Here is a 27,114-nt window from a genome sequence, read left to right on the forward strand (position 1 = left end):
AAGCAAAGGTCAATTTCACTGTGACCTCATAAAACACGTTCATTAGATTCCTTCAAAGTCTTCACTGCATATCGTCACTGTCCAGAAGAAACCCTGATATCTCCATCATTTACACATTTTATGTTTTTTTTCCTCCGTACACTCATTCACTGCCAGAGTAAATAAATAAATCACCCACTGACAGCCATTTTTCAACTTGTATCTTATGTGTGGATGCACCCTATGGGCTATTTTTTGAATAGCTAAAGTATAAAAGGTTAAAGAGGTTACAAATATTGTGACGCTATATATATTAATTCATTTTGCTGGGGACCCCCTGGTACCCCCCCAAGGACCCCTGGGGGTCCCCGGGCCCCACTTTGAGAACCAATGATTTAGACCTATTTCATCCATGTGTTTTCCAGCTTCACCCAGCTGAGTGCTGCCAACAGAGGACACAACACATAGCTGGGTATGGGAAGCCTTCTGCTGTCACTTTACCCGGAATGACCCAAAGTAGAACACATTAACCACTTTAGCCCTATGTTATACCTAGGCTAGTTTATAACGTTGTGAGCTTGTAGATCTGCTATTTTCCACAACAACAAAAAAATACTTTTACTTTTGGTACTTTAAGTATATTTTGATGCCTATACTTTTGTACTTTTACTTAACTCAGTTTTGAATTACGGACTTGTACTTGTAACCGAGTATTTCTCCATTGCAGTATTGATACTTTTACTTAAGTAAAACAAATGGAGTACTTTTTCCACCACTGGAAAAGCAGTTGGTTTATCAGTCTGGTGGTGTGGATCTGTTTCTCTACAGTCCAATCAAACAGCTCCAGGCTGACCTTCCCAGTAGTCTGACCATCACAAACAACACATAACTGGCACTACATCTGTCACAAGGAAAAACACACTGACAAGCTCAAATTAAATAAGTCAATTCACCACAGAGACACAACCCACCCAAGCGTTCAATTGCAAAGTTCAACTGATTGCTCATTTGTGGGTGAATTTGTACTTTGACCTTGATCTAAACGCATGTTCATGAATTCTGGTGATCTCAAAAGTATCACCAAATGAAAGGGCATCCCCCAATTTAGTTGGAAATAATACGTTCAATGTTTTTTCTACAGTGTTTGGTTCCAAATGTAAGTTGGACTAGCGGCCATTTTGACAGAGACAAACGTCCTACTACTAGGACAGAGGTGGAGGTGGAGAACTGCTACTCAGGGTCTTACCTGTATAGATGAATCAAGCAGGTCAGATATCCTCTGTGGGCGGGTCCTACGGCAGGCCACACCCCTTCCACCATCGTACTATTCACACTCCCTGGGTTGTCAAAAACACAATCTGCACAAAGAGCAGAATAGTCAATTATTCTGTTCTCTTTCTTTGTTCTTATGAGACCTCATTGACTTATTTTCTTCTTCATAATATCTTACGACGTAACAAAGGATATAGTAGCCTACTTCAAATACAATGGAATAATGTATAGTCATGGTCAATATCATGGTCAATATCTTGGTCAGTATCACAACACAAATTAACGCATGGATTATTTACAAATGAATAATTTAACTTTGAATTATACTATAAATTATTCTCAACGTTTTAATACATCATTTTAATATATTCCCCTTTTAACCATTCATTTGTATCTCTAATTTATTTAATATATGTAAAGTATAACCATCTCTAATGTATTTAATATATGTAAAGTATAACCATCCAGGTACTTGTAGCTAAAACAAACCATTAGTGTCTGAAGACACTCAAACCAAATGGTTTTCATGTCACAAAATAAGCAGAATGACCCTTTAATGTCTCACTAACCAAGTCTAGCTAACTAGCTTAGAGCTTAGCATCTTGGTTAGCATTAAACCTCTTCATAAACATCACTAAAACGATACAGTGTTGACACTAAAGTACGTTTAAAACATTAACACAACATTAACACAACCACTGGTTGTTTTTTATCAAGTATCTGGACTCAAACAAGCAAATAAAGTATGTTATGTAAACATAATTCTCTTTGGTCTGTGGACTCTAATGTCTCATTAGCTCTGATGTATTATGGAAACGTACAATAAATGATGATTATTCTGTGTTTTCATACCAGAAAGTTCTTCTTCACAGCAACCAAACAAAACCACCTGGCAGGAAGTGACGCTTACAGAACAGGAAGCAGTTCCTGAATATATAGAGTGTATAAAGTGTATTGTGCCCTCCAGTGGGAACAGCATCTAACTACACCTCTAAATCACACATCTCTACACTTTGCAACACAGTCTATGGATGTCTCTATCATCTGTGAGATCCTCTGTGAGAGGAAATACTGCCTGTTGTGTCCTCTTTACATCATAATGCTACTTTTCTTGGCGTTATACGTTATGTTAAAATGAATACCATACCGGGAACAGATCCTCAGAAGCTGTTGTAAGCCAGCACTATAAGGGGAAAAGATAACCAAGTCATTCACATTACATGAATAACAACAATATTCCCAACCAGACAGACAGTTTTATACAATACAATAATGTATAATGTCATCATTCTAGCGCCAATTTTTATAAAGATTGAGAAACGGGGAAGAAATATTAAAAAAAAAACAATATTGTGCACCTCTAATTTGTATGAATTTACTCATGATATATTTAATATAATCATGATCAGACAGTGACAAAAAACAAACATTTAAATACACTTCAGCTCACTTTAAGCTCACTTTATATATAAAAATCTCAGGATCTCAGGATTTATCTAGTCCAATCAGATTGGGGAGTTTAATGACTGGCTAACGGGTGCTACGCCTTGCCCAAGGGTGACCCCGAAACTATGTAAGGCAGGGGCGTTCAGCTCCCTGAGGCTTATACGAGCCGTAAATAAAGCAATAGCCAGCACTCCAGAGTCCTTCTGGTACTTTTAATCACTCAACTGCAGTGGTGGAAAAAGTACTCAACGGTTTTACTTAAGTAAAAGTATCAATACCGCAAAGTACTTCGTTACAAGTAAAAGCCCGTAATTAAAAATGTACTTGCGTATAAGTACAAAAGTATTGGTATCAAAAAGTACTTAAAGTACCAAAAGTAGAAAGTACTCATTATGCAGAAATGTTTTGAAATGTATAAAAATCTTTTGAAAATAGCAGATCTACAAGCTCACAATGCGTCACATCGCGACGCATTGTGAGCTTGTAGAGCTGCTATTTGGCCATAAAGTAAAAGAGCTGAAGTGGTTAATGTATGTTTTGTAATAATAATCTAAATCTACAAAGTAACTAGTAACTAAAGTTTTCAAATAATTGTAGTGGAGTAAAAGTATAATATTTACCTCTAAGATATAGTGGACAGAATCTGTAGAAGTAATATACTTTTTTTTTTTTTGCACAAATCAGCCTCCTGGTTGCGCTCTAAAAGGCAGATGTGAAAAATGCTGGAGAAAGGTTTTTCCTTGGCCTCTAGGGAGTGTGCATGCAAAGTTTCACACAGATCAGTGCAGTTATAGGTAAAAACGCGAAACGGCCTGTTATAGCGCCACCATGAGGCTGATTTGAAAATGTTGAAGTGGCATTTCTTCCTCAGCCTAGTGGGAATGTGCGTGCAAAATTTCACAGAAAAATGCTGCGTTGATAATTTGAGGCATTTTGTTCAAAACGAACCAATCCTGGAAACTTTGGAAGCCAATCTTAGCCAATCAGGATGGAATATGGAAAATTGAATAGATCTGTGTTGATCACATGACTATAGAGATACCGTGTACCGATTTACGTGAGGTTTGGACAAAATCTGTAGGAGTGATATCCAAAAATGTGTTTTGCACAAATTGGCCTCCTGTTGGCGCTATGACAGGCCAATCGGGGCAGATGTTCGGCTTTGGCATCCAGGGAGTGTGTGTGCAGTTTCGCAGCGGCCGGGCCTGCGGTGCCGGAGAATAGCTGTTCACAGACAGACACACGGACGGACGGACGGACAGGGTGCAAAACATACTCTCTCGTCATGCCTTTCGGCCTGGCGGAGACAATAATGGAGTGAAACAAAATGAACCTTCAGGCTGAGTGTCAGGCTATGTGTTTGTGCTATTGTGGGGGGGGGGGGGGGGGGAGATTAAAGCATTACACTTTAATCTGTCCATGGCTATCATAGCCAACTGTTTCAGGTGAGAGGTATATGATTGGTCAGAAGTAGACTAATTAGATGTTGCTGTGCTTACGCACACACGCACACGCACACGCACGCACGCTCGCAAAATGAAGTGGTGCAACAAAACTCTAATTAAAACAAATCCTAGATCAACAAGTCCTTGATTAGTCCTAAACTAAGCTTTATTTAACCTTTGTTGGTGCTCATTTCACTGTGAAATGGAATAGATAGATTCAAAGTGTCCTCATTGTCATAATATGTTTACATTGTCAAAGCGAGTCAAATAAAACAATGCATAAATAAATAAATAAATGTACAGTCAGTCTGTCAGGTTGTTCACATCAACATGTCTCTCTCTCTAGTAACTGCTGATGTTTAATAAAAGAATAATCCTGATTGGCTGTTGAGTGAATCAGGAAGTGAAATTAAAGTTTGGAGAGTTTCCATTGAGAAGCTTCAACACACACACACACACACACACACACACACACACACACACACACACACACACACACACACACACACACACACACACACACACACACAGTTTTAGCTTTTGTCAGTAGGAGGGGCAAGATTTTGTTGGAGGGGGGTGGGAGGGAGACAAAAGCTATGGAACTCTGACTGCTATTATTTTTAAACTATGGAATTGGAAATAATAGATCATATTCACATGGCGGCCATTTTTGCATTTTGCATTGAAGAAACAGGGTGGCATTTCATTAACTTAATAGCAAAATGGCCGCCGTGTGAATATGGTCTTCAGAGACCACACCCCCTTCACCCTGCATAATAATACATATGTGCAGAGTAGACCAGTGGAGTGCTCCAGCATTTTATTACGGGGCCAGAGCTCAGCTCTGGACCTGTTTTGTTATTGGCAGTATTCTGTCACTTCTTCTTCTTCTTCTTCTTCTTCTTCTTCTTCTTCTTCTTCTTCTTCTTCTTCTTCTTCTTCTTCTTCTTCTTCTTCTTCTTCTTCTGCCACTTTTCGCAGTTCTGGCTGAACCGTGCAGTCGCTTTTTACGAAACTCGGCCATATGGTAGAATGTCATGAAAAACTATCAAGAAATAATTCTCACAATCTTTCGTCCAAAGGTGGCGCTGTAGCACTCAATTGAAAATGGCAACTTTGAACAGGTACAACTCATGCCCTGTTTGACCTACAGCCATGAAACTTGGATACACATATGCGTCTCCTCATGCTGAACAACTTTCACCCTCTGACTTTTGACCTCTGACCTTTAGATCTCCCACCATTTTGAATTATATGAAAAACAGTCATTGGCTCCTAACTTTTGCATTTTTTCACTTATGGAAAATCCGTTGGAAATGTTTGTAGGCAGAGGTCCAAAGTTGAAGTGTTAAACGTTTTGTGCAGATTGCTCAAAAATCCCAGGAGGAGATAGATTTTAACTATTACAGTTTTATGAAAATTATTCATCTGCACCTAAAACATACATGCAGACTCACATTTCTTTGAAACTTTGCAGAAATGTACAGGGTCATTCCAAATATCACTGAAACCAATCTTACTCCAATTGGCCAAAGGGGGGCGCTATAGCAATTCTTTGAAAATGCAAACTTTAAACAGGCATAAGTCATGCCTCGTTTGGCCGAAAGTCGTGAAACTTGCTTACACTTGTGCCTTGACTCATGAGGAACACATGTATCGCTTTGACCAGTAAGCTCCGCCCTTAGATTGTCCGCAATTTTGAGCAGTTTGAAAAATACTTGTTTTTGGCAATTCTGGCTTAACCGTGCATACGCTTTTTACGAAACTCGGCCATATGGTAGATGTACATGAAAAACTATTATGAAATAATTCTCACACTCATTCGTCAAAAGGGTGGCGCTATAGCACTCAATTGAAAGTGCCAACTTTGAACAGGTACAACTCATGCCCTGTTTGACCTACAACCATGAAACTTTGATACAGACATGCGTCTCTTCATGCCCGACAACATTCGTGGTCTGACTTTTGACCTCTGACCTTTAGATCGCCCACCATTTTGAATTATATGAAAAACAGCCATTGGCTCATAACTTCTGCATTTTTTCACTTATGGAAAATCCGCCGCTTTTGTTTTGTCGGCAAAGGTCCTAAGTTCATGTGTAAAATGTTTCGTGCAGATTACTCAAAAATCCCAGGAGGAAATAGATTTTAACTATTGCAGTTTTATGAAAATTATTCATCTGCCCCTAACACATACATGCAAGACTCACATTTCTTTGAAACGTTGCAGTAATGTAGAGAGTCATTCCAAATATCACTGAAACCAATCTCACTCCAATTGGCCAAAGGGGGGCGCTATAGCAATTTTTTGAAAATGCAAACTTTAAACAGGCAAAAGTCATGCCTCGTTTGGCCGAAAGTCGTGAAACTTGCTTACACTTGTGCCTTGACTCATGAGGAACACATCTATCGCTTTGACCAGTAAGCTCCGCCCTTAGATTGTCCGCAATTTTGAGCAGTTTGAAAAACACTTAAACGCAGGATTTTTTCAGCTATTTGCGTGAAACTGTATCATCTGTGTGGTCTCCTTTTTCACAGTTCCTTGTCTGTTGGTCCAATGGCGTCTCCCTTAAATGAGTGCCTCACAATCTCAAGGTCGCCAGTTCAAGCCTCGCTTGATGCAGACTTCATTTAAGTTGAATTGCAAACAACATGACTGTATCAATGAATACATGTGCAAATGGTAAAGATAACCTGAAATGCTTATTTGAGAGTACGCTTTTTCAATGTACAGTATGACATACTTCATTTTGAAAATAGCCGATCTACAATCTCAAAACTTTTCAGATAGCAACGTGTTTCTGAGCTTGTAGATCAGCTGCTTTCACTGTTTTCGGTTGCGAGGAGACATACAATTTCTCTATTGGTAAATGGTTTGTGAACGAGTGATCTTAGTGTTGGCTTGGTTCATGACAGAAGGCAAGAGTTTATGATCTTCAACAGACAACATCAGCCTGGACAAAGCTATAGCACTATAGGTAATGTTGAAGCCTATTAGTCCGAAGGTTGAGAATTCGATTCCTGTCAATGGCAATAGGTTGAGATGTCAATCAATCCATTCTGTTTCCATCTCTCTCTCTCTCATCAATCTATTCCGTTTCCATGTCTCTTTTCAATCTATTCCGTTTCCATGTCTCTCTCTCTCTCTCTCTCTCTCTCTCTCTCTCTCTCTCTCTCTCTCTCTCTCTCTCTCTCTCTCTCTCTCTCTCTCTCTTCTCTCTCTCTCTCTCTTTCCCTCCCTCTCTCTCTAGTTTCCCCCTCTCTCTCTCTCTCTCTCTCTCTCTCTCTCTCTCTCTCTCTCTCTCTCTCTCTCTCTCTCTCTCTCTCTCTCTCTCTCTCTCTCTCTCTCTCTCTCTCTCTCTCTCTCCAGTTTCCATCTCTCTCCTCTCTCTCTCTCTCTCTCTCTCTCTCTCTCTCTCTCTCTCTCTCTCTCTCTCTCTCTCTCTCTCTCTCTCTCTCTCTCTCTCTCTCTCCCAGTTTCCATTACTCTATCTCTCTCCAGTTTCCATGTCTGTCTGTCTCTCTCTCACTGGCCCCGTATTATCGCTGCTTGCAGCTATATTTTGGGTTTACTCTTCTGAAGTGACCAGATATTTTACTTTCTGATTCAAGTTGTCCCGCTTTCTTTCTTTCTTTCTTTCTTTCTTTCTTTCTTTCTTTCAACATAATCAGAATCATCTTTATTGTCAAATCACAGGTTAAAGGTGTAAAGAAGTGGGTGAAATTATTTTTAGTGCAGCTCCATCGTTTTAGTTATTTTCAGAAAGAGAAAGACAAGAAGACGGGGGAGGGGCAAGGAGAGAATAAAAGATGAATTAAACAAAGATATGTACATACGGTCAGGGCCGCATTAACCGTGGAACCTAGTGGAACTTGTGTTCCACGGCCCGCAGCCTGCAGGGCCCTGAATTGTGTATTTAATTTTTGTGTATTTAAAGAAAAAATGTTGATTTATATTTGCCAAATAGAACCGAATTAGACCCGAAAAATTTCGGGATGCACGCACGCGCATGTGCGTGAAATTACGCCACTGGGGGGGGCTTTGATTTTGTGATGTTCCACGGCCCTGAGGGATCTTAATGCGGGCCTGCATACGGTATGTACATGAGGAGACATAAGGTGCATCAGCAGCAGCTATACATGATATGTGCAAAAATCCAGACTGTCCTCTTTCCAGAAACAGATGATGTAACATCATATCTTTAATCTGATTGGCTGATTCTTCTGAACTAAAGAACGAGTCCTCCTTCATTCTCTTTCAGACTCCAGAACTTCTCTTCCAGTAAGCATTGTTTACTCTGATCTGTTTATTCTGATCTGTTTATTCTCATCTGTTTATTCTCATCTGTTTATTCTCATCTATTAAATTCAGTTCAGTTTTGATCAGTGATGATAAAGATTACAGCCACCCTCCTCATCCTCTCCTCTGTACTTCATGTCAAAGCGATCCCAGGAAGTAAGTACATTATATTTATGTTATTATATATATATACATTTATATCTACTGTTATTATATAAAACCAAATGATAACGATGCACAATACAAACAAATGACACACATGCACGCACACGCACACGCACACGCACACACACACACACACACACACACACACACACACACACACACACACACACACACACACACACACACACATTGATCACATGACCAGTGTGTTTTTAAAGACATTTGATGGTTTCAGCAGTAAGATGTAATGAGGCTTGGATTGATGTTTAATGAACCTGAACAGCATTTTACCAGTGACGCTGAACACACACATACACATACGCACACGCACACACGCGCACACACACACACACACACACACACACACACACACACACACACACACACACACACAATGGACAAGCGGTGTTATAGCCCTCTGTCAGTAGGGGGGGCAAGATTTTGTCGGGGTGGGGGGGGGGGGGGGGGGGGGACAAAATGGAACTCTGACTGGTATTATTTTACACTATGGAATTGTAAATAATAAACCATATTCACATGGTGGCCATTTTTTCATTTTGCATTGAAGAAACGGGGTGGCATTTCATTAACTTAATAGCAAAATGGCCGCCGTCTGAATATGGTCTTCAGAGACCACACCCCCTTGTCACCCTGCATAATAATACATATGTACAGAGTAGACCAGTGGAGTGCTCCAGCATTTTATTTGGGTTTTCTCTTCTGAAGTGACCAGATATTTTACTTTCTGATTCAAGTTGTCCCGCTTTCTTTCTTTCTTTCTTTCTTTCTTTCTTGTGTTCCTCTTCAACATAATCAGAATCATCTATATTGTCTCATCACAGGTTAAAGGTGTAAATGTGGGTGAAATCATTTTTTGTGCAGCTCCATTTTAGTTATTTTCAGAAAGAAAAGAAGACGGGGATGGGGGGGGGTAAGGAGAGAATAAAAGATGAATTAAACAAAGATATGTGCATACTGTATGTGCATGAGGTTAATGAGGTTAGACACAAGGTACAGTATGTACATGAGGTTAGACATAAGATGCATAAGGTACAGCATGTAAATGAGGAGACATAAGGTGCATGAGCAGCAAATATATACTGTTCATGATCATGTGCAATAATCAAGACTGTCGTCTTCTTGGAAACAGATGATGTAACATCATATCTTTAATCTGATTGGCTGATTCTTCTAAACTACAGAACAGATCCTCCTTCATTCTCTTTCAGACTCCAGAACTTCTCTTTCAGTAAACATCTGTTTATTCTCATCTGTTTATTCTGATCTGTTTATTCTGATCTGTTTATTCTCATCTATTAAATTCAGTTCAGTTTTGATCAGTGATGATGAAGATTACAGCCACCCTCCTCATCCTCTCCTCTCTACTTCATGTCAAAGCGATCCCAGGAAGTAAGTACATTATATTTATGTAATTATATAATATATACATTTATATCTACTGTTATTATATAAAATTAAATTGTATGAACAATGCACAATACAAACAAATGACACACACACACACACACACACACACACACACACACACACACACACACACACACACACACACACACACACACACACACACACACACACACACACACACACACACACACACACACACACACACACACACACACACACACACACACCTCTTACTACCTGTATATACAGTATTGGATCTTGAATGTTGGTCCAAATACATAAACATTAAAACAGATGTTAGGAACTGTTGTTGTGACATCATGAAATACATCATTCTGTATGAATTACTTTCATAATAAAATACAAAACAAAAACAAAAACATTTGAATCTGTTTCAGTGAATAAAACGTTTGACAGGAAGTTACTTTTAATATCCAACCTTTCACTTCATATAAGAACCAAACACGCAGTGGTGTAAAGTAACTAATTACATTTACTCAAGTACACTTTTGAGGTACTTATACTTTATCTTTACTGGAGTATTTCCAATTTCCATTACTTTTATTTCTACTACACCACATCTCACAGGCAAATAGGCCTATTGTACTTTTACTCCACTACAATTATTTGATAACTTTAGTTACTAGTCACTTTGCAGATATAAATTATAACATTATAAAAAGTACATTAACCACTTTAGCCCTTTTTTATACTTGGGCTGTTTGAAAATAGCAGATCTACAAGCTCACAACGCGTCGCATCGCGACGCGTTGTGAGCTTGTAGATCTGCTATTTTCAAACATTTTAGTACTTTTACTTTTGGTACTTTAAATACCTTTTTATAGCAATACCTTTGTACTTTTACTCAAGTAAATTTTGAATTCCGGACTTCTACTTGTAACAGAGTACTTCTAAATTGCAGTACTGATACTTTTACTTAGTAATATATTAGAGTACTTTTTGCACCACTGCAAACATGATTGTTTAACATGATGATTATGTGTTATTGTCACTGTGAAGAAGTTTGTTGTTGAATTTAATTTCATCTTTGTTTTATTTACAGTGTTCCATGAGGAGATTAAAGTCCTTGGCTGTTCAGACACAGTTAAAGACTCATATAAAGAGTACATGTATGCACTGGATGGTGAAGTGATGATGTACGCAGACTTCAACAAAGGGAAGGTGGTGGAGCCTCAGCCTCCGTTTGTAGATCATATGACCTATGCAGGAGGTTATGGTTATGCTTTGGGTCAGCAGGCGTTCTGCAAATCCGAGCTGGACACCGTTCGCACTGCCTTGAAGAAACCACCAGTAAAAGGTACATGAATGAATACTATGAACACAATAGTTATGAACTAAAACGGTTGAATATATACAGTGGTGTAAAGTAACTGTACAATTTTGACATATTTTTTACTTTACTTGAGTCTTTCCAGTTTTCAGTACTTTTACTTCTATTCCACTACATCTCAGAGGAAAATATTGTACTTTTACTCCACTACAATTATTTGAAAACTTTAGTTACTAATTATATTACTTTGCAGATATAAATGATTATATTATAAAACATACATTAACCACTTTAGCCCTGTTTTATACATAAGCTATTTGAAAATAGCAGATCTACAAGCTCACAACATGTCGCTATGCGACACGTTGTGAGCTTGTAGATCTGCTATTTTCAAAATTGTAGTACTTTTACTTTAGGTACTTTAAGTATATTTTGATGCCAATACTTTTGTACTTTTACTAAAGTAACATTTTGAACACAGGCCTTTTACTTGTAGAAGAGTATTTCTACATTGCAGTATTGATACTTTTACTTAAGTAAATCATGCAAGTACTTTTTCCACCACTGAATACACACACGCCCGCACACGCACGCACGCACGCACGCACGCACGCACGCACACACACACACACACACACACACACACACACACACACACACACACACAAAATCCAAGATAATACGATTAAACAACAGTTACCATCAAAATAAAGTGAGAAGCAATTTTTTCAAATGGATTTTGGTATCCGTCTTTAAGTAAATGTACTCAAGTACTGTACTTAAGTAAAATGTTGAGGTATTTGGACTTTACACAAGTATTTCCAATTTCTAATACTTTTTTTTCTACTCCACTACATCTCAGAGGCAAATATTGTACTTTTACTCCACTACAATTATTTGAAAAAACTTTAGTTACTTTGTAGATTTTGATTATTACTACAAAACATACAGTAACCACTTCAGCCCTATATCGGCCATTTGAAAATAGCCGATCTACAAGTGTGACGCATTGTGAGCTTGTAGATCTGCTATTTTCAAAAGATTTGTATACATTTGAAAACTTGAAATGGGTCATTTTGTATAATGAGTACTTTTACATTTGGTACTTTAAGTACTTTTTGATGCAAATACTTTTATACTTTAACTCAAGTATTTTGAATTCCGGACTTTTAATTGTAGCAGAGTATTTTTACATTGCAGTATTGATAATTTTACTGAAGTAAAACATTTGAGTACTTTTTCAACCACTGAAGGCTGGTAGAGTGTTGTTAATGTTGCAATATTAAAATTGCGAGCATGTGACTGGCACTGCATCGTGCATCCCCCCCCCAGCGCACCGCAGACAGACAGACAGACAGACAGACAGACAGACAGAGTCATTGTTTACTCAGCCACGCTAGACAGCTGAACACATAGAGAAACAGAACTTAACTGGTAACTCAATTTCAATGTATTTAAGATATTCAATATACATTCAAACATTTTAATGCCAGATTTCACATCCTGAACCTATTTTAGACTTTATGTAGTGACATGTTTGGCCGATAGGGGGCAGTTAGCCTAGTGTTGATATTATACAGATGATAATAAAACTGAACATTAATGACATTTTTAATTGTCTATTTCCAGATGGATATGTGTTCTATGAGGCTTACCACTGTGTGTTTAACTCCAGTGAGCTGAAGGACATACAGTACATATACTCAAAGAATTTCGATGGTGATGAGCTCTACAGGTGGGACAGTAGATTAGATCAGTTTGTTGGATACACTGAGTTTGGTGTGAAGAACGCAGAGCGCCTCAATAAAGATCCTACACAACTGCGTGTGATGAGAGCAGACCGAGAGGCATTCTGCAAACACAACACTGAGATCTACTACTCCTCTGTTCTGAACAAGAGAGGTGAGCTGATCTCAGAGCAGCACTCAACACTCATCACCTCATAAACTATAACATGAAATCACAGACAGACAGACAGACAGACAGACAGACAGACAGACAAACAACTGGACACATAGAGAAACAAAACTTAACTGGTCGCTCAATCTAATTGTATTTAAGATATTATTATTATACAGATGATAATAAAACTGAACATTAATGACATTTTTAATCGTCTATTTCCAGATGGATATATGCTCTATATGGCTCACCGCTGTGTGTTTAACTCCAGTGAGCTGAAGGACATACAGTACATAGAGTCATCTAATTTCGATGGTGATGAGATCCTCAGGTGGGACAGTAGAGTAGATCAGTATGATCCTGGAGTACTGGCTTATAGGAGATCACAACGAGAGGCAGTCTGCAAACACAACATTGAGATCAGATACTCTGCTGTTCTGAACAAGAGAGGTGAGCTGATCTCAGAGCAGCACTCAACACTCATCACCTCATAAACTATAACATGAAATCACATGATTCTATTCAGAGATGATTAATGGTGTTAATATTGATCTGATAATGATTATAAAACATTACTTAATCTGCTGACAAACATTTCAGATCCTCTTAACCCATTAAGATCTGAAGAAGCATCTGTGTCACATTTTGATTTGAGCTAAAAAGCATTATTTTTTACACTTTGGCTATTGAAAAATAGCAGATCTACAAGCTCATAGCTCGGCACCGAGTGCCGCGCTATGAGCTTGTAGATCTGCTATTTTTTTTTAATCAAGAAAATGTGTGTAAATTCATATATTTATATTATTTTCAAGCTAACATTTTTAACTCAAATCTTTGCTTCTGGGGGTCCCTGGAACAAAGTATTTTGAGATGGGCGTCAGCATTTTGGGTGGTCCTTTACATGAAAAAGTTTGAGAACTACTGATAAAGCAACAATAGTTTTTCAGAAAACTGGATTTAGAAGACATTTGTAAAATCGGCCTCAGGTCTTAATGGTTTAAACACTTAAAGGGATAGTTCACCCCAAAAATGACTTATTTTCTACACCCCATGAAGCCTTGAATTCATGGAGATTTTTTAGTTTTTGTCTCATTCCTGAGACAATAATTTGATTCATTAATTTGGAAAGATGCTAATGTCTCTGGTAGGAGACTCAAAGGAGACTCTTTGAGTCTCCTATTGGAGAGACCGCCGGTCATCAAATTATTGGCTTAGGAATGCGACAAAAACTAAAAAATATATAGTTCTAGTTCAAGGCCAGGTCTAGTGCTACAGTCTGCAGATTATGGTGGTAGATTGGGAGTGAGTCTGCAGCTCTAACTGCAATGGGGAGTTTGTTCCACCGTTTGGGAGCCAGAAGGGAGAAGAGTCTAGGACGTGAGGAGCGTTGTCCAGGGTGTTTTAGAGAAGATTCTGACAGCTTCCCTGTGTTAGCTGATCTGAGTGAGCGGGAGGGGTTGTAAGCCTGTTGAAGGTTTCTAGATCATTTGGATCTCATTTGGATAATATAAAATTATTAATGATAATGACATGTTCAAATGACTGGTATATATTAATAAGTGTAATAATAATGATACTAATAATAATAATAATAATAATAATAATAATAATAATAATAATAATAATCTTATCTATCCAGTGGAGCCCAAAGTGAGACTGAAGTCAGAGACTCCCCCTCGTCGTGGTGAACACACTCACATGCTGAGGTGCAGCAGCTACGACTTCTATCCTAAAGTGATCCTGGTGACCTGGTGGATAGGTCAAGAACCTTTGACCTCTGGTCTCTTCTCTACCGCTGAGCTGTCTGATGGAGACTGGTACTACCAGTACCACTCCTACCTGGAGTACACACCCAGGTACACACCTAACAGACACATATACATAGAAATACACACCTAATAGACACGTATACAGTACATACATTCTTTAAGAATAAAAAAAATGGCCCATTAATTGGTAGGCTAATATTAAGTTGCACGCGCACGCACGCACACACACACACACACACACACACACACACACACACACACACACACACACACACACACACACACACACACACACACACACACACACACACACACACACACACACACACACAGAATAACAAGGGTAACAAAGGTCAACGGATCAATGTGTCGAATCCCGGCAAGTTTCAGCATGTAGATCGACTACTACTACTACTACTACTACTACTACGTGTGTGTGTGTGTGTGTGTGTGTGTGTGTGTGTGTGTGTGTGTGTGTGTGTGTGTGTGTGTGTGTGTGTGTGTGTGTGTGTGTGTGTGTGTGTGTGTGTGTGTGTGTGTGTGTGTGTGTGTGTGTGTGTGTGTGTGTGTGTCTGTGCGTGTGTGTGTGTGTTACAGATCAGGAGAGAAGATCACATGCATGGTGGAACATCCCAGCCTGACCGCGCCTATCAAGATGGACTGGGGTCAGTTACTCTAAACTAGTGTAATCTACTGTCTAAATAGCAGATAAACAAGCTCATAGCGTGGCACCGAGTGCCGCACTATGAGCTTGTAGATCTGCTATTTTTTTTTAATCGTGTACATTTGTGCAAATCTTTGAATATATATATTTTTAAAGCGAACATTTGTAACTGTCAAATGTCTCAACGTCTTAATTCATCTGAAAAAAAACCTATTTGTTGCTATATCAGTTGTGTTCAAACTTTTTCTTGTCAAGGACCCCCCCCCAAAAAATATATATATATTTAAAATATATTCAAATATTTGCACAAATATTCAAGTGTCGCGCTATGAGCTTATTGATTTGATAAAAGCAGATTAAAGACCAGCTAGATTTGATAAAAGCAGATCAAAGAGTCATCATGGTTTCATCAATGTGAAAACAAGACCGTTTTATAAGACAGAACAAGCGCTGATGTTCTTTTTTACAAACTGCCTCACAGTTCTGAGTCTATGAGTCTGTCCCAAGATACTTTCTGCACATTCCACAGCCTGGTTTATAATCATCATAGTAAAAGGTTGATTCATGTCTTCTAAAATCTATCATCATATCCTTTGTTTTGGATGTATTTAGCTCTAAGAAGGACATGTCACATCAGGTGACAAACTCCTCAAGGACTGGACCAATAGGGTTGGACTCATTATTACTGAACAGACTCACAATGACTGTGTCGTCTGTTTATTGTTTATTGTGTTTGGTTGTTGTAGCTTATTGTCAGATGACTCCATGTCTGAGTCAGTGAAGAACAAGTTGTTTTAATCTACTGTAATAATATGATATGATATGATATGATATGATATGATATGATATGAGATATAATATTTGTATTGTCAGATTTCTCCATGTAAGTTAGGGAATTTTAGCAATATGTGTGGACCATCTGTGAAAAAATGTACTAGCTTGTCTTAAGGTGCTTCATCTGTGGTGGTCCTGAGACTGAGATTCAAAAGTCACCCAAAAAGGCTATGCACATTTTTTGTCTTATTCTGAGAGTGTGGATGATGCAGCATTAATCATGAGGACTGGAAAAACTGAGATGACCCCAAACTAAGATACCATTTGGAATGCAAAACCGAGCTATACAGTCGTTCAAGAAGTACAGTATATCCACTGGATATCGTAAGTTTTTTTTCATTGTGATGAAAGTTGCCACTTGCAGATTTCAATCCTATTCTATGTTGTGAGTGACATCATAATTTAATAAAAACTTTAAACATAATCTATTCTTTAGAGCAAGATGAGCAAGTCCAACGGCCAGACAGGAAGAAAAGACGCAGGGCATTGTCTGGGTCAAGTAGTTCAAGTGCTAGCTGGCACACTTGATCTACCATAATACTTGCATCCTTTGCAATGAAGGTATCAATGTTGGCACATTGAAAAGAAACCCTGGGAAGTCTTTTGTATGTAAGATTCAAATGAATTTTGATAATTGTTTTTCTTGCTCCTCATATAGGCTTCCACTCAAAGTCAAATCATTGAATCATGCACATACTGTATGTGGCTACCTTTTATCCAGACAGAGCTTGGCAGTTGTATCGTGCACCTGATAATGTCTACCAGGACCGACTGAAAAGGAGTTTGATGCAGAGAGCAAAGCGACGAGGTGATGACTGGGGACTTGAAGTCGCTGGTCGCCTGGTGGCAGAAGAGGCAGTATATCATATTCGATGCAGAAGAGACTTTGAGAACCCTGTTACAAAGTCTGAGGTAACATTATATGGATACACAATACAGCTGTACAATACAACTCACATTTCTTATCCTTTATTAGTGCCCCTCATTCCTGGACCCATATCAATCTTGCAGAATAAATTATTTTGAAGTCAAAAGTTTCACTATTAAAAATTATATTTCTTCCCTCAGGATAAGAAATGTGAGTTGTATTGCACAGCTGTATTGTGTATCCATATAATGTTACCTCAGACTTTGTAACAGGGTTCTCAAAGTCTCTTCTGCATCGAATATGATATACTGCCTCTTCTGCCACCATGCGACCAGCGACTTCAAGTCCCCAGTCATCACCTCGTCGCTTTGCTCTCTGCATCAAACTCCTTTTCAGTCGGCCCTGGTAGACATTATCAGGTGCACGATACAACTGCCAAGCTCTGTCTGGATAAAAGGTAGCCACATACAGTATGTGCATGATTAAATTATTTGACTTTGAGTGGAAGCCTACAATGAGGAGCAAGAAAAACAATTATCAAAATTAATTTGAATCTTACATACAAAAGACTTCCCAGGGTTTCTTTTCAATGTGCCAACATTGATACCTTCATTGCAAAGGATGCAAGTATTATGGTAGATCAAGTGTGCCAGCTAGCACTTGAACTACTTGACCCAGACAATGCCCTGCGTCTTTTCTTCCTGTCTGGCCGTTGGACTTGCTCATCTTGCTCTAAAGAATAGATTATGTTTAAAGTTTTTATTAAATTATGATGTCACTCACAACATAGAATAGGATTGAAATCTGCAAGTGGCAACTTTCATCACAATGAAAAAAAACTTACGATATCCAGTGGATATACTGTACTTCTTGAACGACTGTATAGCTCGGTTTTGCATTCCAAATAGTATCTTAGTTTGGGGTCATCTCAGTTTTTCTAGTCCCATGAAGTCTTCTGATTAATGCTGCATCATCCACACTCTCAGAATAAGACAAAAAATGTGCATAGCCTTTTTGGGTGACTTTTGAATCTCAGTCTCAGGACCACCACAGATGAAGCACCTTAAGCCACAAGCTACTGAATCCTCTTCCATGTTGTCTACTAAAAGACAAGTGTCATGATTGTTTAACTAATGGTTGTTCAATGTAAGCAATAGGCTAGAGAAAATTGACATCTAAATTCACAGTAATAAAAAGTTTTGCCAGCAGAGGAAAATAAATGCCAAAAAGTAGACAAACTACCGTACCTTAAAATCGTCCAGACATATTTGCCAGGATGCAACACTCCCGCTCCTTCCCCACATGCAGACAGTGTATCCCACTGAGCATGTGCACAGTAGGTGTACACTCTTATCAAGTGTTTAGCAATATTTTCTTATTATATTTTTCAGAATAGAATCAATTCAACAACACCCCAATCCCCTACGATTGATTATACACTGATTATACACTAACAATAACCAATATACCAATATTAGATGGCCAGGGAGACATTTTTACTCAAAAATAATGGTTGGAATGGATTCAGCACCCCTGAAAACCCCTAGTTAGACACCTCACAAGTTCATTTTAGACTTTTATTTTTTTTAATATCTTTCACCCAAGCCCTCTGGGCTCCTTAACTTTGATTGGCTCTCCAGGATTTTCCACGAGGATTTGGGTTTGCACTAATTGAGAGGTGATTCTAGACACTTATAAGAACACATTGGTGAAGAAAGCTATTGGTAGTAAATTTTTTCACAGATGGTCCACACATATTGCTAAAATTCCCTAACTAATGCCAGAGTCAGTGAAGAACAAGGTGGCCATGGGAGCATCAGGTCTGGTTCTGGGTCTGGTCTTGTTCCTGTCTGGATTCATCTACTTCCAGTGGAAGAAACGAGGTGATTAGCATGTTTAATTAACATGTTTAATTAACATGTTTCATTAATTAATCTACTACCGGTGGAACAAATGAGGTCAGATCAACAGAGGATCACATGACATATGGAACCCTCAGAGAAATGCAAACAAACAAACATGTAAAGCCACAACCTACACTAGTTTATATTGGTATTGAACCTTAACCGGTTTAGACCAGTTTAGACGACCTAGTTAGAGGTCAAAGTGTGTTCTATGTTGTCACATTTAGCTTTAATACATCAGTGTTACATTTAGTCCTAAATATGAGTCAAATGTTCACATTAGTTCTGATGACTGAATGTTGTGTGTACATTTATGCATTTTATGGAGAAATACACACAATACAGTACATCAAATGCATTTGTTTGTGTGTTTTAACTGTCTCTCTTCTTCTTCTATCAGGTCGTATTCTGGTGCCGACAACCAATGATGATCTTTAGACTCCTCCCACACACCCAGGTTCACTTCCTCTTTCTTTTTACTGAACTTTTATTATTTTTGTTTATGTATAAAAGTGTATAAAACTAGAAAAAAATACACAAAACAACATGCTTGTGTAGAAGTGAAACAACTAGCCTGGTGAACCATGCCGGTCGTGTGAATTCACATTATCATGTGTCTTCTGCTTAATTTATTATAATAATGAATCTAATAATCACATTTAATAATCAAATGATTTGTTGTATCACTGATGACAATGTGATCAGATGGGGGGGGGGGTCCTCTTGGTTGAAATAAACATTTCAATGATCTGTACCCAATGATTTAGTACATTTAAAACACTAATCATTCCATCACTAGCAGGATCAAAGACAGAACCTTGTGGTCCAAAGGAGAATGTTCTACCAACTGAGCTGCCCTTCCTACTAAGATACACTATTGACAAAGTATTGGTCAAATGTTGAATGGACTGAGTTGTTTCTACTTTGATGGTTACTGTAGTTGCAGGGAGGGTGCTGAGGTTAGGTTTTCAAGTAGTTTATTAATAACTTGTTCATGATCTATTATCCTTTCATAGTTTTAAATAATTAAATCAAACCATTAGCAAACATTTAACAAGTTATTAATTACACATTAATAATCATTTGGGAATGATTATGTACTACTATAAGAGAAGGTTATTCTGTTAAAGGAGAATTCCGGTCATTTTAAGTGTTATGTTTGATGTGTGTCAAATCACTTACCAACGTAGGAATGAAAATCGCGTAACTCCACAGAGCCCCCTATCGACCCCCACCGTTGGCATTATAGGAGGATATAGGATAGCCCAAATTCGCCTATTTTAACCAATGCAAAGTCTGTTTTTTGCTTCTAGTACTCATTGTTGAGTCCCATGATAATGTAACAGGCGCTAAAACTCCCGACAAGCTAACGGCTAATAACAGAACTAGCTAATGCTGGTTGCTGGTTTCTCTCCCGACCTGGCAACCTGGGGCTGCCATGCAGAGAGATAAGCAGCCCCAGCGTTAGCTCGTTTGTTATTAGCCGTTAGCTTGTCGGGAGTTTTAGCGCCTGTTACATTATCATGGGACTCAACAATGAGTACTAGAAGCAAAAAAACAGACTTTGCATTGGTTAAAATAGGCGAATTTGGGCTATCCTATATCCTCCTATAATGCCAACGGTGGGGGTCGATAGGGGGCTCTGTGGAGTTACGCGATTTTCATTCCTACGTTGGTAAGTGATTTGACACACATCAAACATAACACTTAAAATGACCGGAATTCTCCTTTAACATGTTCACACAGTTAATACATTCTGATTCTTATTGTTTTTTTTGTCTTTTCACAGAACACCTGGGTGTGTTTGCAGAGGGTCATTGCTGCTCCCTAGTGGAGAAAGGAGGAAATACATGTTTGTCCATTCAGCTTTTAAATACTCATAGCAGCAGCACAATGATGACATCATCAACCTTTTTCACTAATGTGTCCTTTAAACAATTCAAAATGCTAAATAGCTAGCGAAGGCTAACGATAATTACTGTCTTTTTCCCAGTGTTACGCAAAGGTTGACGTGGTTTTGAGGTGATTTTAAGGTTAGGTTTATAGACATAGTTTATGTGAGGTTAAAGGTCAGGGTTTAGGGTTAAGGTTAGGTTCATAGACATAGTTTATGTGAGGTTAAAGGTCAGGGTTTAGGCGCCACCTGGGCGACACACCAAAGGAAGAGGGAGTCCCAATTAGTGTGGGCGGTTCATCAAATTACTTTGTATAGTTTCTGTCGTCAGAAAACACAAAAATAATATTTCAGTTCTACACTATATTGAAACATTAAATAAATGATCACACACACAATCAGAGTTCTTCATAACATATATAATATTAATATCCATCTGAATGGAAGTCAGTCAACCATGTTTGTGAAAAAGGTTTTATTGTTTTATAATTGACCATAAGTCAATTATTATTATGTACTCATTTATAATGTGTGATAATTAATGTGTTACGATCATCATGACATCACTATTTCCCTGTGATGGGTGGACCTGATCCTCTAGGGTGGTCTGAGGTGATGGGTGGACCTGATCCTCTAGGGTGGTCTGAGGTGATGGGTGGACCTGGTCCTCTAGGGTGGTTAGAGGTGATGGGTGGACCTGGTCCTCTAGGGTGGTCTGAGGTGATAGGTGGACCTGGTCCTCTAGGGTGGTCTGAGGTGATAGGTGGACCTGGTCCTCTAGTATGGTCTGAGGTGATGGGTGGACCTGGTCCTCTAGGGTTGTCTGAGGTGATTATTTATCTTTCCGTTTTTCAGCTCCACTGTTGTGTTTCTATCCGTTCCTTCCCCCCTGGGATCTGGGCCCCTGATCATGAATGGTTTGAAGTTCAGATGTTAGATTTTGGCTTTAATTTGCTTGGTTTGAATGGAATGTCACAATATCAATAAAGGAATGAGAAAACATCATTGTGCCTCATGTTCTCTTACATTTCACTGCAGGTGGGTTGCCAATTTCAGCCAATCAAGAGAGAGTGCCCATTCACAATATAGAGCTATTTAGCACTGTTACTGAACAAACAGTCTATAACAATGATTACTATCACAATATAGAGCTATTTAACACTGTTACTGAATAAATACTCTATTACAATGATTACTATCACAATATAGAGCTATTTAACACTGTTACTGAACAAACACTCTATACATGTATGGGTTGTAAATGGAGAAAGTGCCAAAACCAGAAATTCCTCCATGAGGCTCGTGACAGACAAGCGTCATGTGAACCATGGCTAGCTTTTTTACATAAAGTCCCTCAGTTTGGCTGTTGCGATGTGACACTAGTGTGAGCATGTACTGTGCAGCTATTTTTTTTTACATTTTAGTCTATAGTAACATGCCATAAATAGGGACACCAAGTTGAAAACAGCTACAGTATGACTTTGAAAAATCCAGAAAGTTTTTCATCACCCACTGATGACTTCCTCAAACATTGCTTTAACTATTGATGGTTTGACCTCCTCATCCTCCATCACACAACCACATGCACTAACGCACGCAGGCACAGGCACACAGGCACACACACACACACACACACACACACACACACACACACACACACACACACACACACACACACACACACACACACACACACACACACACACACACACACACACACAGAGCCTGGTCCTTTGCTTCAGAACATCAAAGGAAGAGTTTGAGGGTCATTACTCTTTGAAGCAGAAGCTCCATAGTGTTCATACGTAAATCTTTAAACTGAAGAGCTGTTGACCTCTGGAGCACAAAGAACTTCAACTGATATAAAGTGTATAAAAAGAGTTTAAATGACCATCAATGATCTAACACAGCGGTTACCAAACCTTTTTAGCTCAAGACCCAATTGAGAGAAATTAGACGTTTGAAATATTAAAGAGGAGTACCTACATTTGCCACGTATTGTTGTACTTTAATATATTTTGATGGAATTCGGGTAAAATCTAGCCATGGTTAGTGATGGTGTGACTATTTTCAACGTTAGTGTTATAGGATTAAGTAAATGTTACTTATCACCACTGCTTCATTGCTATTTACTACTTGAAGGATTCAGCTTCTAGTTTTTAAATAGAATGGTGAGTTATTTTCTACATAGATAGTTAAACATGTGTGAAGTATTTACAGTCTGTCTTGTTAATGTTTATCGGTAGTGTCAGTGTGAGTTAAAAGGGAGATGTTCAGATTTAAAGGTGATTTAAGTCATATTTTGCTCAAATAAGTGTTAAATAGCTCTATATTCTGTAATATAGCTAGTAATAGCGTGTTTGTTCAGTAACAGCGGACACCCTGTCTCTAAAGCTCTTTAATTCATTTAATTCATGCATCTGCGTAACCACTTGATCCATATTGTATACTTTGGCCATTCAAAAATAGCAGATATACAAGCTCATAGCGCGGAGAGCTTGTAGATCTGCTATTTTTGAAACATCTTGAATACTGCAAATATTTGAATATATAGGCTATATTTATTTAAACTCAAGTCTTTGCCTTTGGGGATCCTTATTACAAAATATTTTGAGATGGCCAAATACATATAGGACTAATTTTGGGAGTCCTTGCATGAAAAAGTTCCATTGATATATAGCAACAATTTTTTTTTCAGAAAATTGTTAGGATTTAGAAGACATTACATGTTGTAGAATCGGTCTCAGGTCTTAATGGGTTAATACACTGAAAACTCATGTAGACTAGCTGTGTAGATCTAACAGATCTTACATCAAAGCTCTATGCTCAACTACATCACAGTCACTATGTTTACTATGAGAGAGAGAGCGAGAAAGTGTCAGACAGACAGATATTTGCGTACCACTGAGTGCACCTCGCTCTATAATTCCAATAATTCCATACTACAGTATGAGAGCGTTTTCTGTCTTTGATAAAGGACCACGTTGTGATTATGTTACAGCTCAGCCAATTTGTGTTGCATCAACATTTACAATATTCACTTATTATTATTATTATTATTCAAAGTGACATTTACACCACATCACAGTCACTATGTTTTACTATGAGAGAGAGAGAGAGAGAGAGAGAGAGAGAGAGAGAGAGAGAGCTGACAGTAGCAGCCTAACTAAATGTACACCACATGACCCCAAAACACCAATCAAATGGTTACAATGTCATGTCACCTTTTCTTAGGCCAACATAATTGTGCTTAACGATATTATCACGTTAATCTAAATGTGCTTAAAACTCTTAAAATGTCACTTTTGTCAGACACTCAAATCCCATGTTTACTTAATGTTACTGTTACAAGTAGATGTCTGGAATTCAAAATGAACTTGAGTAAAAGTACTTGAGTGAAAATGTAGGTAAAGTATCCACATTTAGAACAAATATGAGACATTTGTCATTCTACTACTCTGCCTCCACAATGTGGAATAACCTGACATCATCTATTAAACCAGGGGTCTTCAACGTTTTCAGGCCAAGGACCCCCTAGCTGAGAGAGAGAGAGATAAAGCAGGGACCCCCTACTCTATATTATATAAAATTGTGCTTCAGATAAACGTTTTATTTTTACTTGGTCTGCTCCGTTTTCCCTCTACACCTATATCTCTTTGCCAAAAATAGCAGATCTACAAGCTCACAACGCCTCACGCTGCGAGGCGTTGTGAGCTTGTAGATCTGCTATTTTTGGCTAAAGTTCTCCTCAGGAAAGGGATGCTAGGGTTCAAGTGGTTAATGTACAAAAACAAAATCATATCACACAAAGATTTTGCGGACCCCCATGTAGTAGCTCTAAGGACCCCCCAGGGGTCCCGGACCCCCTGTTGAAGACCCCTGCATTAAACTAAGGATGTGAATCACAGGTTTCTTTCAAAAACTGTCCTGAAAAAAACATCTATCAGGAGGAGGAGACCACAAGGGGAGATGAATGCATCCTCCGTTATTATTTACCCCTTTTGTGCCAGGGACACAAATACCCTAAATCTTCTTTATTTAGAAATAACTGTTAATAATAATCTGCAGAAACACAACATAATTGCCTCCTAACGCCTGCAACTTTAACTTTTATTTTTTGCCGATACCGATGTTGACCGATAGTGGCAAATATCGCCCAATACCGATATGTGGCTGATATATCGGTGCATCCCTATTTCTGACTAATAAATAATTGAATGGATCAAATCAATGTGACCTGATGACGAGGACAAAGTGTGTGTTCCTCACAAGGCCAGAAACAGACCAGAAAGAAACCAATTAACAATTATTTTAGACATGGGTTATAATTTAATTTAGATTGGGACAGCCCCACTTAATCCAAGACACAGCTTGGAACACATTCATTACAAACATAAAGATCAGGACTTTTTTTTAACAAAGAGGGAAATAATATAGTTTATGGGTCTGAGTCTGTGGAATAATTATTAGTCTGACAGAAAAGTCACTGATATGTCTAGTGTGATTATGAGCCTCCATGTTGACCTTACCCGGGACTGCCAGCAGAGGGCAGCAGAGTCATGCTCTGCTGCACCAGTAATCAGTGACATTGGTGGAAAGTAAACAATTACATGTACTCAATTACTGTACTTAAGCACCCTTTCGAGGTATTTTTACTTTACTGGAGTATTTCCAGTTTTCAATACTTGTACTTTTACTCCACAAAAATCATTATTAATATAAACATACATTAACCTCTTCAGCCATATACGTAGGCTATCTGAAAATAGCCAAATATTTGAATACATTTTAACTCAAATCTTTGCTTCTGGGGGTCCCTGGAACAAAATATTAACAGATGTTTTTTTTTTTTCATTTTGGGAGGTCCTTGGCCTGAAAAAGTTGAAGAACGACTGATATATAGCAACATAAGTAAAAGTTCCTTTGGCTTTTAAAAAATAGCAGATATACAAGCTCATAATGAGCTTGTATATCTGCTATTTTTTAAAAGCCAAAGGAATCTATAAATGACACACATGATGCGTCCCGGGTCTTAATGGGTTAACCTCCTGCAGCCCAGGTGTCTGGTCATGGTGATGGTGTCCAGTATCACTGACACCATGCTGTGACCATAGCAACGACCCCATGACCCCCCTCCTATCAGCCGGTCAGCAGAATATCCTCTGTAGAACCTTTCACCATTGCATTGTTCTTAATTAACCCATTAAGACCGGGACACATCCATGTCATTTTTTTATTTATTTGGCTAAATGGTAAAAGGTAAATAATGGTAAATGGTGCATTTATAAAGCTCTTTTATCCAAAGCTCTTTACATAGATTGTTCATTACATTCACCCATTCACACACACATTCATACACCGATGGAGGAGGAAACCATGCAAGGCACCAACCTGCTCACCTGGAGCAATTAGGGGTTCAGTGTCTTGCTCAAGGACACTTTGACACAAACTAAAAACCTCACGGTTCCCATCCGGCCACTCTACCCCTGAGCCACTGCTGCTACTCAAAAATAACAGATCTACACGCTCATAGTGGGAGCTTGTAGATCTGGTATTTTAGAAGAATTGTGAAAATGCGTGCAAATCTTTTAAAGCAAACATTTTTTACTCAAATCTTTGTTTCTGGGGGGTCCCTGGAACAACGTATTTTGAGATGGGGGTCCACGGCCTCATACATATAATTTTGGGGGTCCTTGACATGAAAAAAATAACCAATGAAATGTAATTATAGCCTATACATACATTTTTCTAAAAAGGATTTAGAGGACATTTGTCGAATCCCCAGAATAATCCCTAAAAAAGATTTTAGTTACAAATGTATGTACAAATTTGCACAAATTTTCATTATTAAAAAAAATAAAAAATAGCAGATCTACAAGCTCATAGCGCGGCACTCAGTGCAGCGCTATGAGCTTGTAGATCTGCTATTTTTTTAATAGCCAAAGAAATCTGA

General features: G+C 38.4%; 2 protein-coding genes across 2 annotated transcripts in view; both read left to right on the forward strand.

The window, feature by feature from the left end:
• The window catches only part of LOC311042949 (H-2 class II histocompatibility antigen, E-S beta chain-like), a 94,584-nt gene extending 72,453 nt beyond the window's left edge, over positions 1–22,131 (forward strand). Inside the window, exon 10 of the mRNA XM_084054058.1 lies at positions 21,385–22,131. The gene's annotated coding sequence lies outside the window, so the exon portion shown is untranslated. The remainder of the gene's footprint in view (positions 1–21,384) is intronic.
• LOC311042948 (H-2 class II histocompatibility antigen, E-S beta chain-like) overlaps positions 9,981–27,114 on the forward strand; it is a 107,646-nt gene continuing 90,512 nt past the window's right edge. Inside the window, exon 1 of the mRNA XM_084054057.1 lies at positions 9,981–10,017. The gene's annotated coding sequence lies outside the window, so the exon portion shown is untranslated. The remainder of the gene's footprint in view (positions 10,018–27,114) is intronic.

This window comes from Gymnoscopelus microlampas, assembly GCF_963454915.1.
Source record: "Gymnoscopelus microlampas genome assembly, chromosome: 4".
In the NCBI taxonomy this organism is placed as follows: domain Eukaryota; kingdom Metazoa; phylum Chordata; class Actinopteri; order Myctophiformes; family Myctophidae; genus Gymnoscopelus; species Gymnoscopelus microlampas.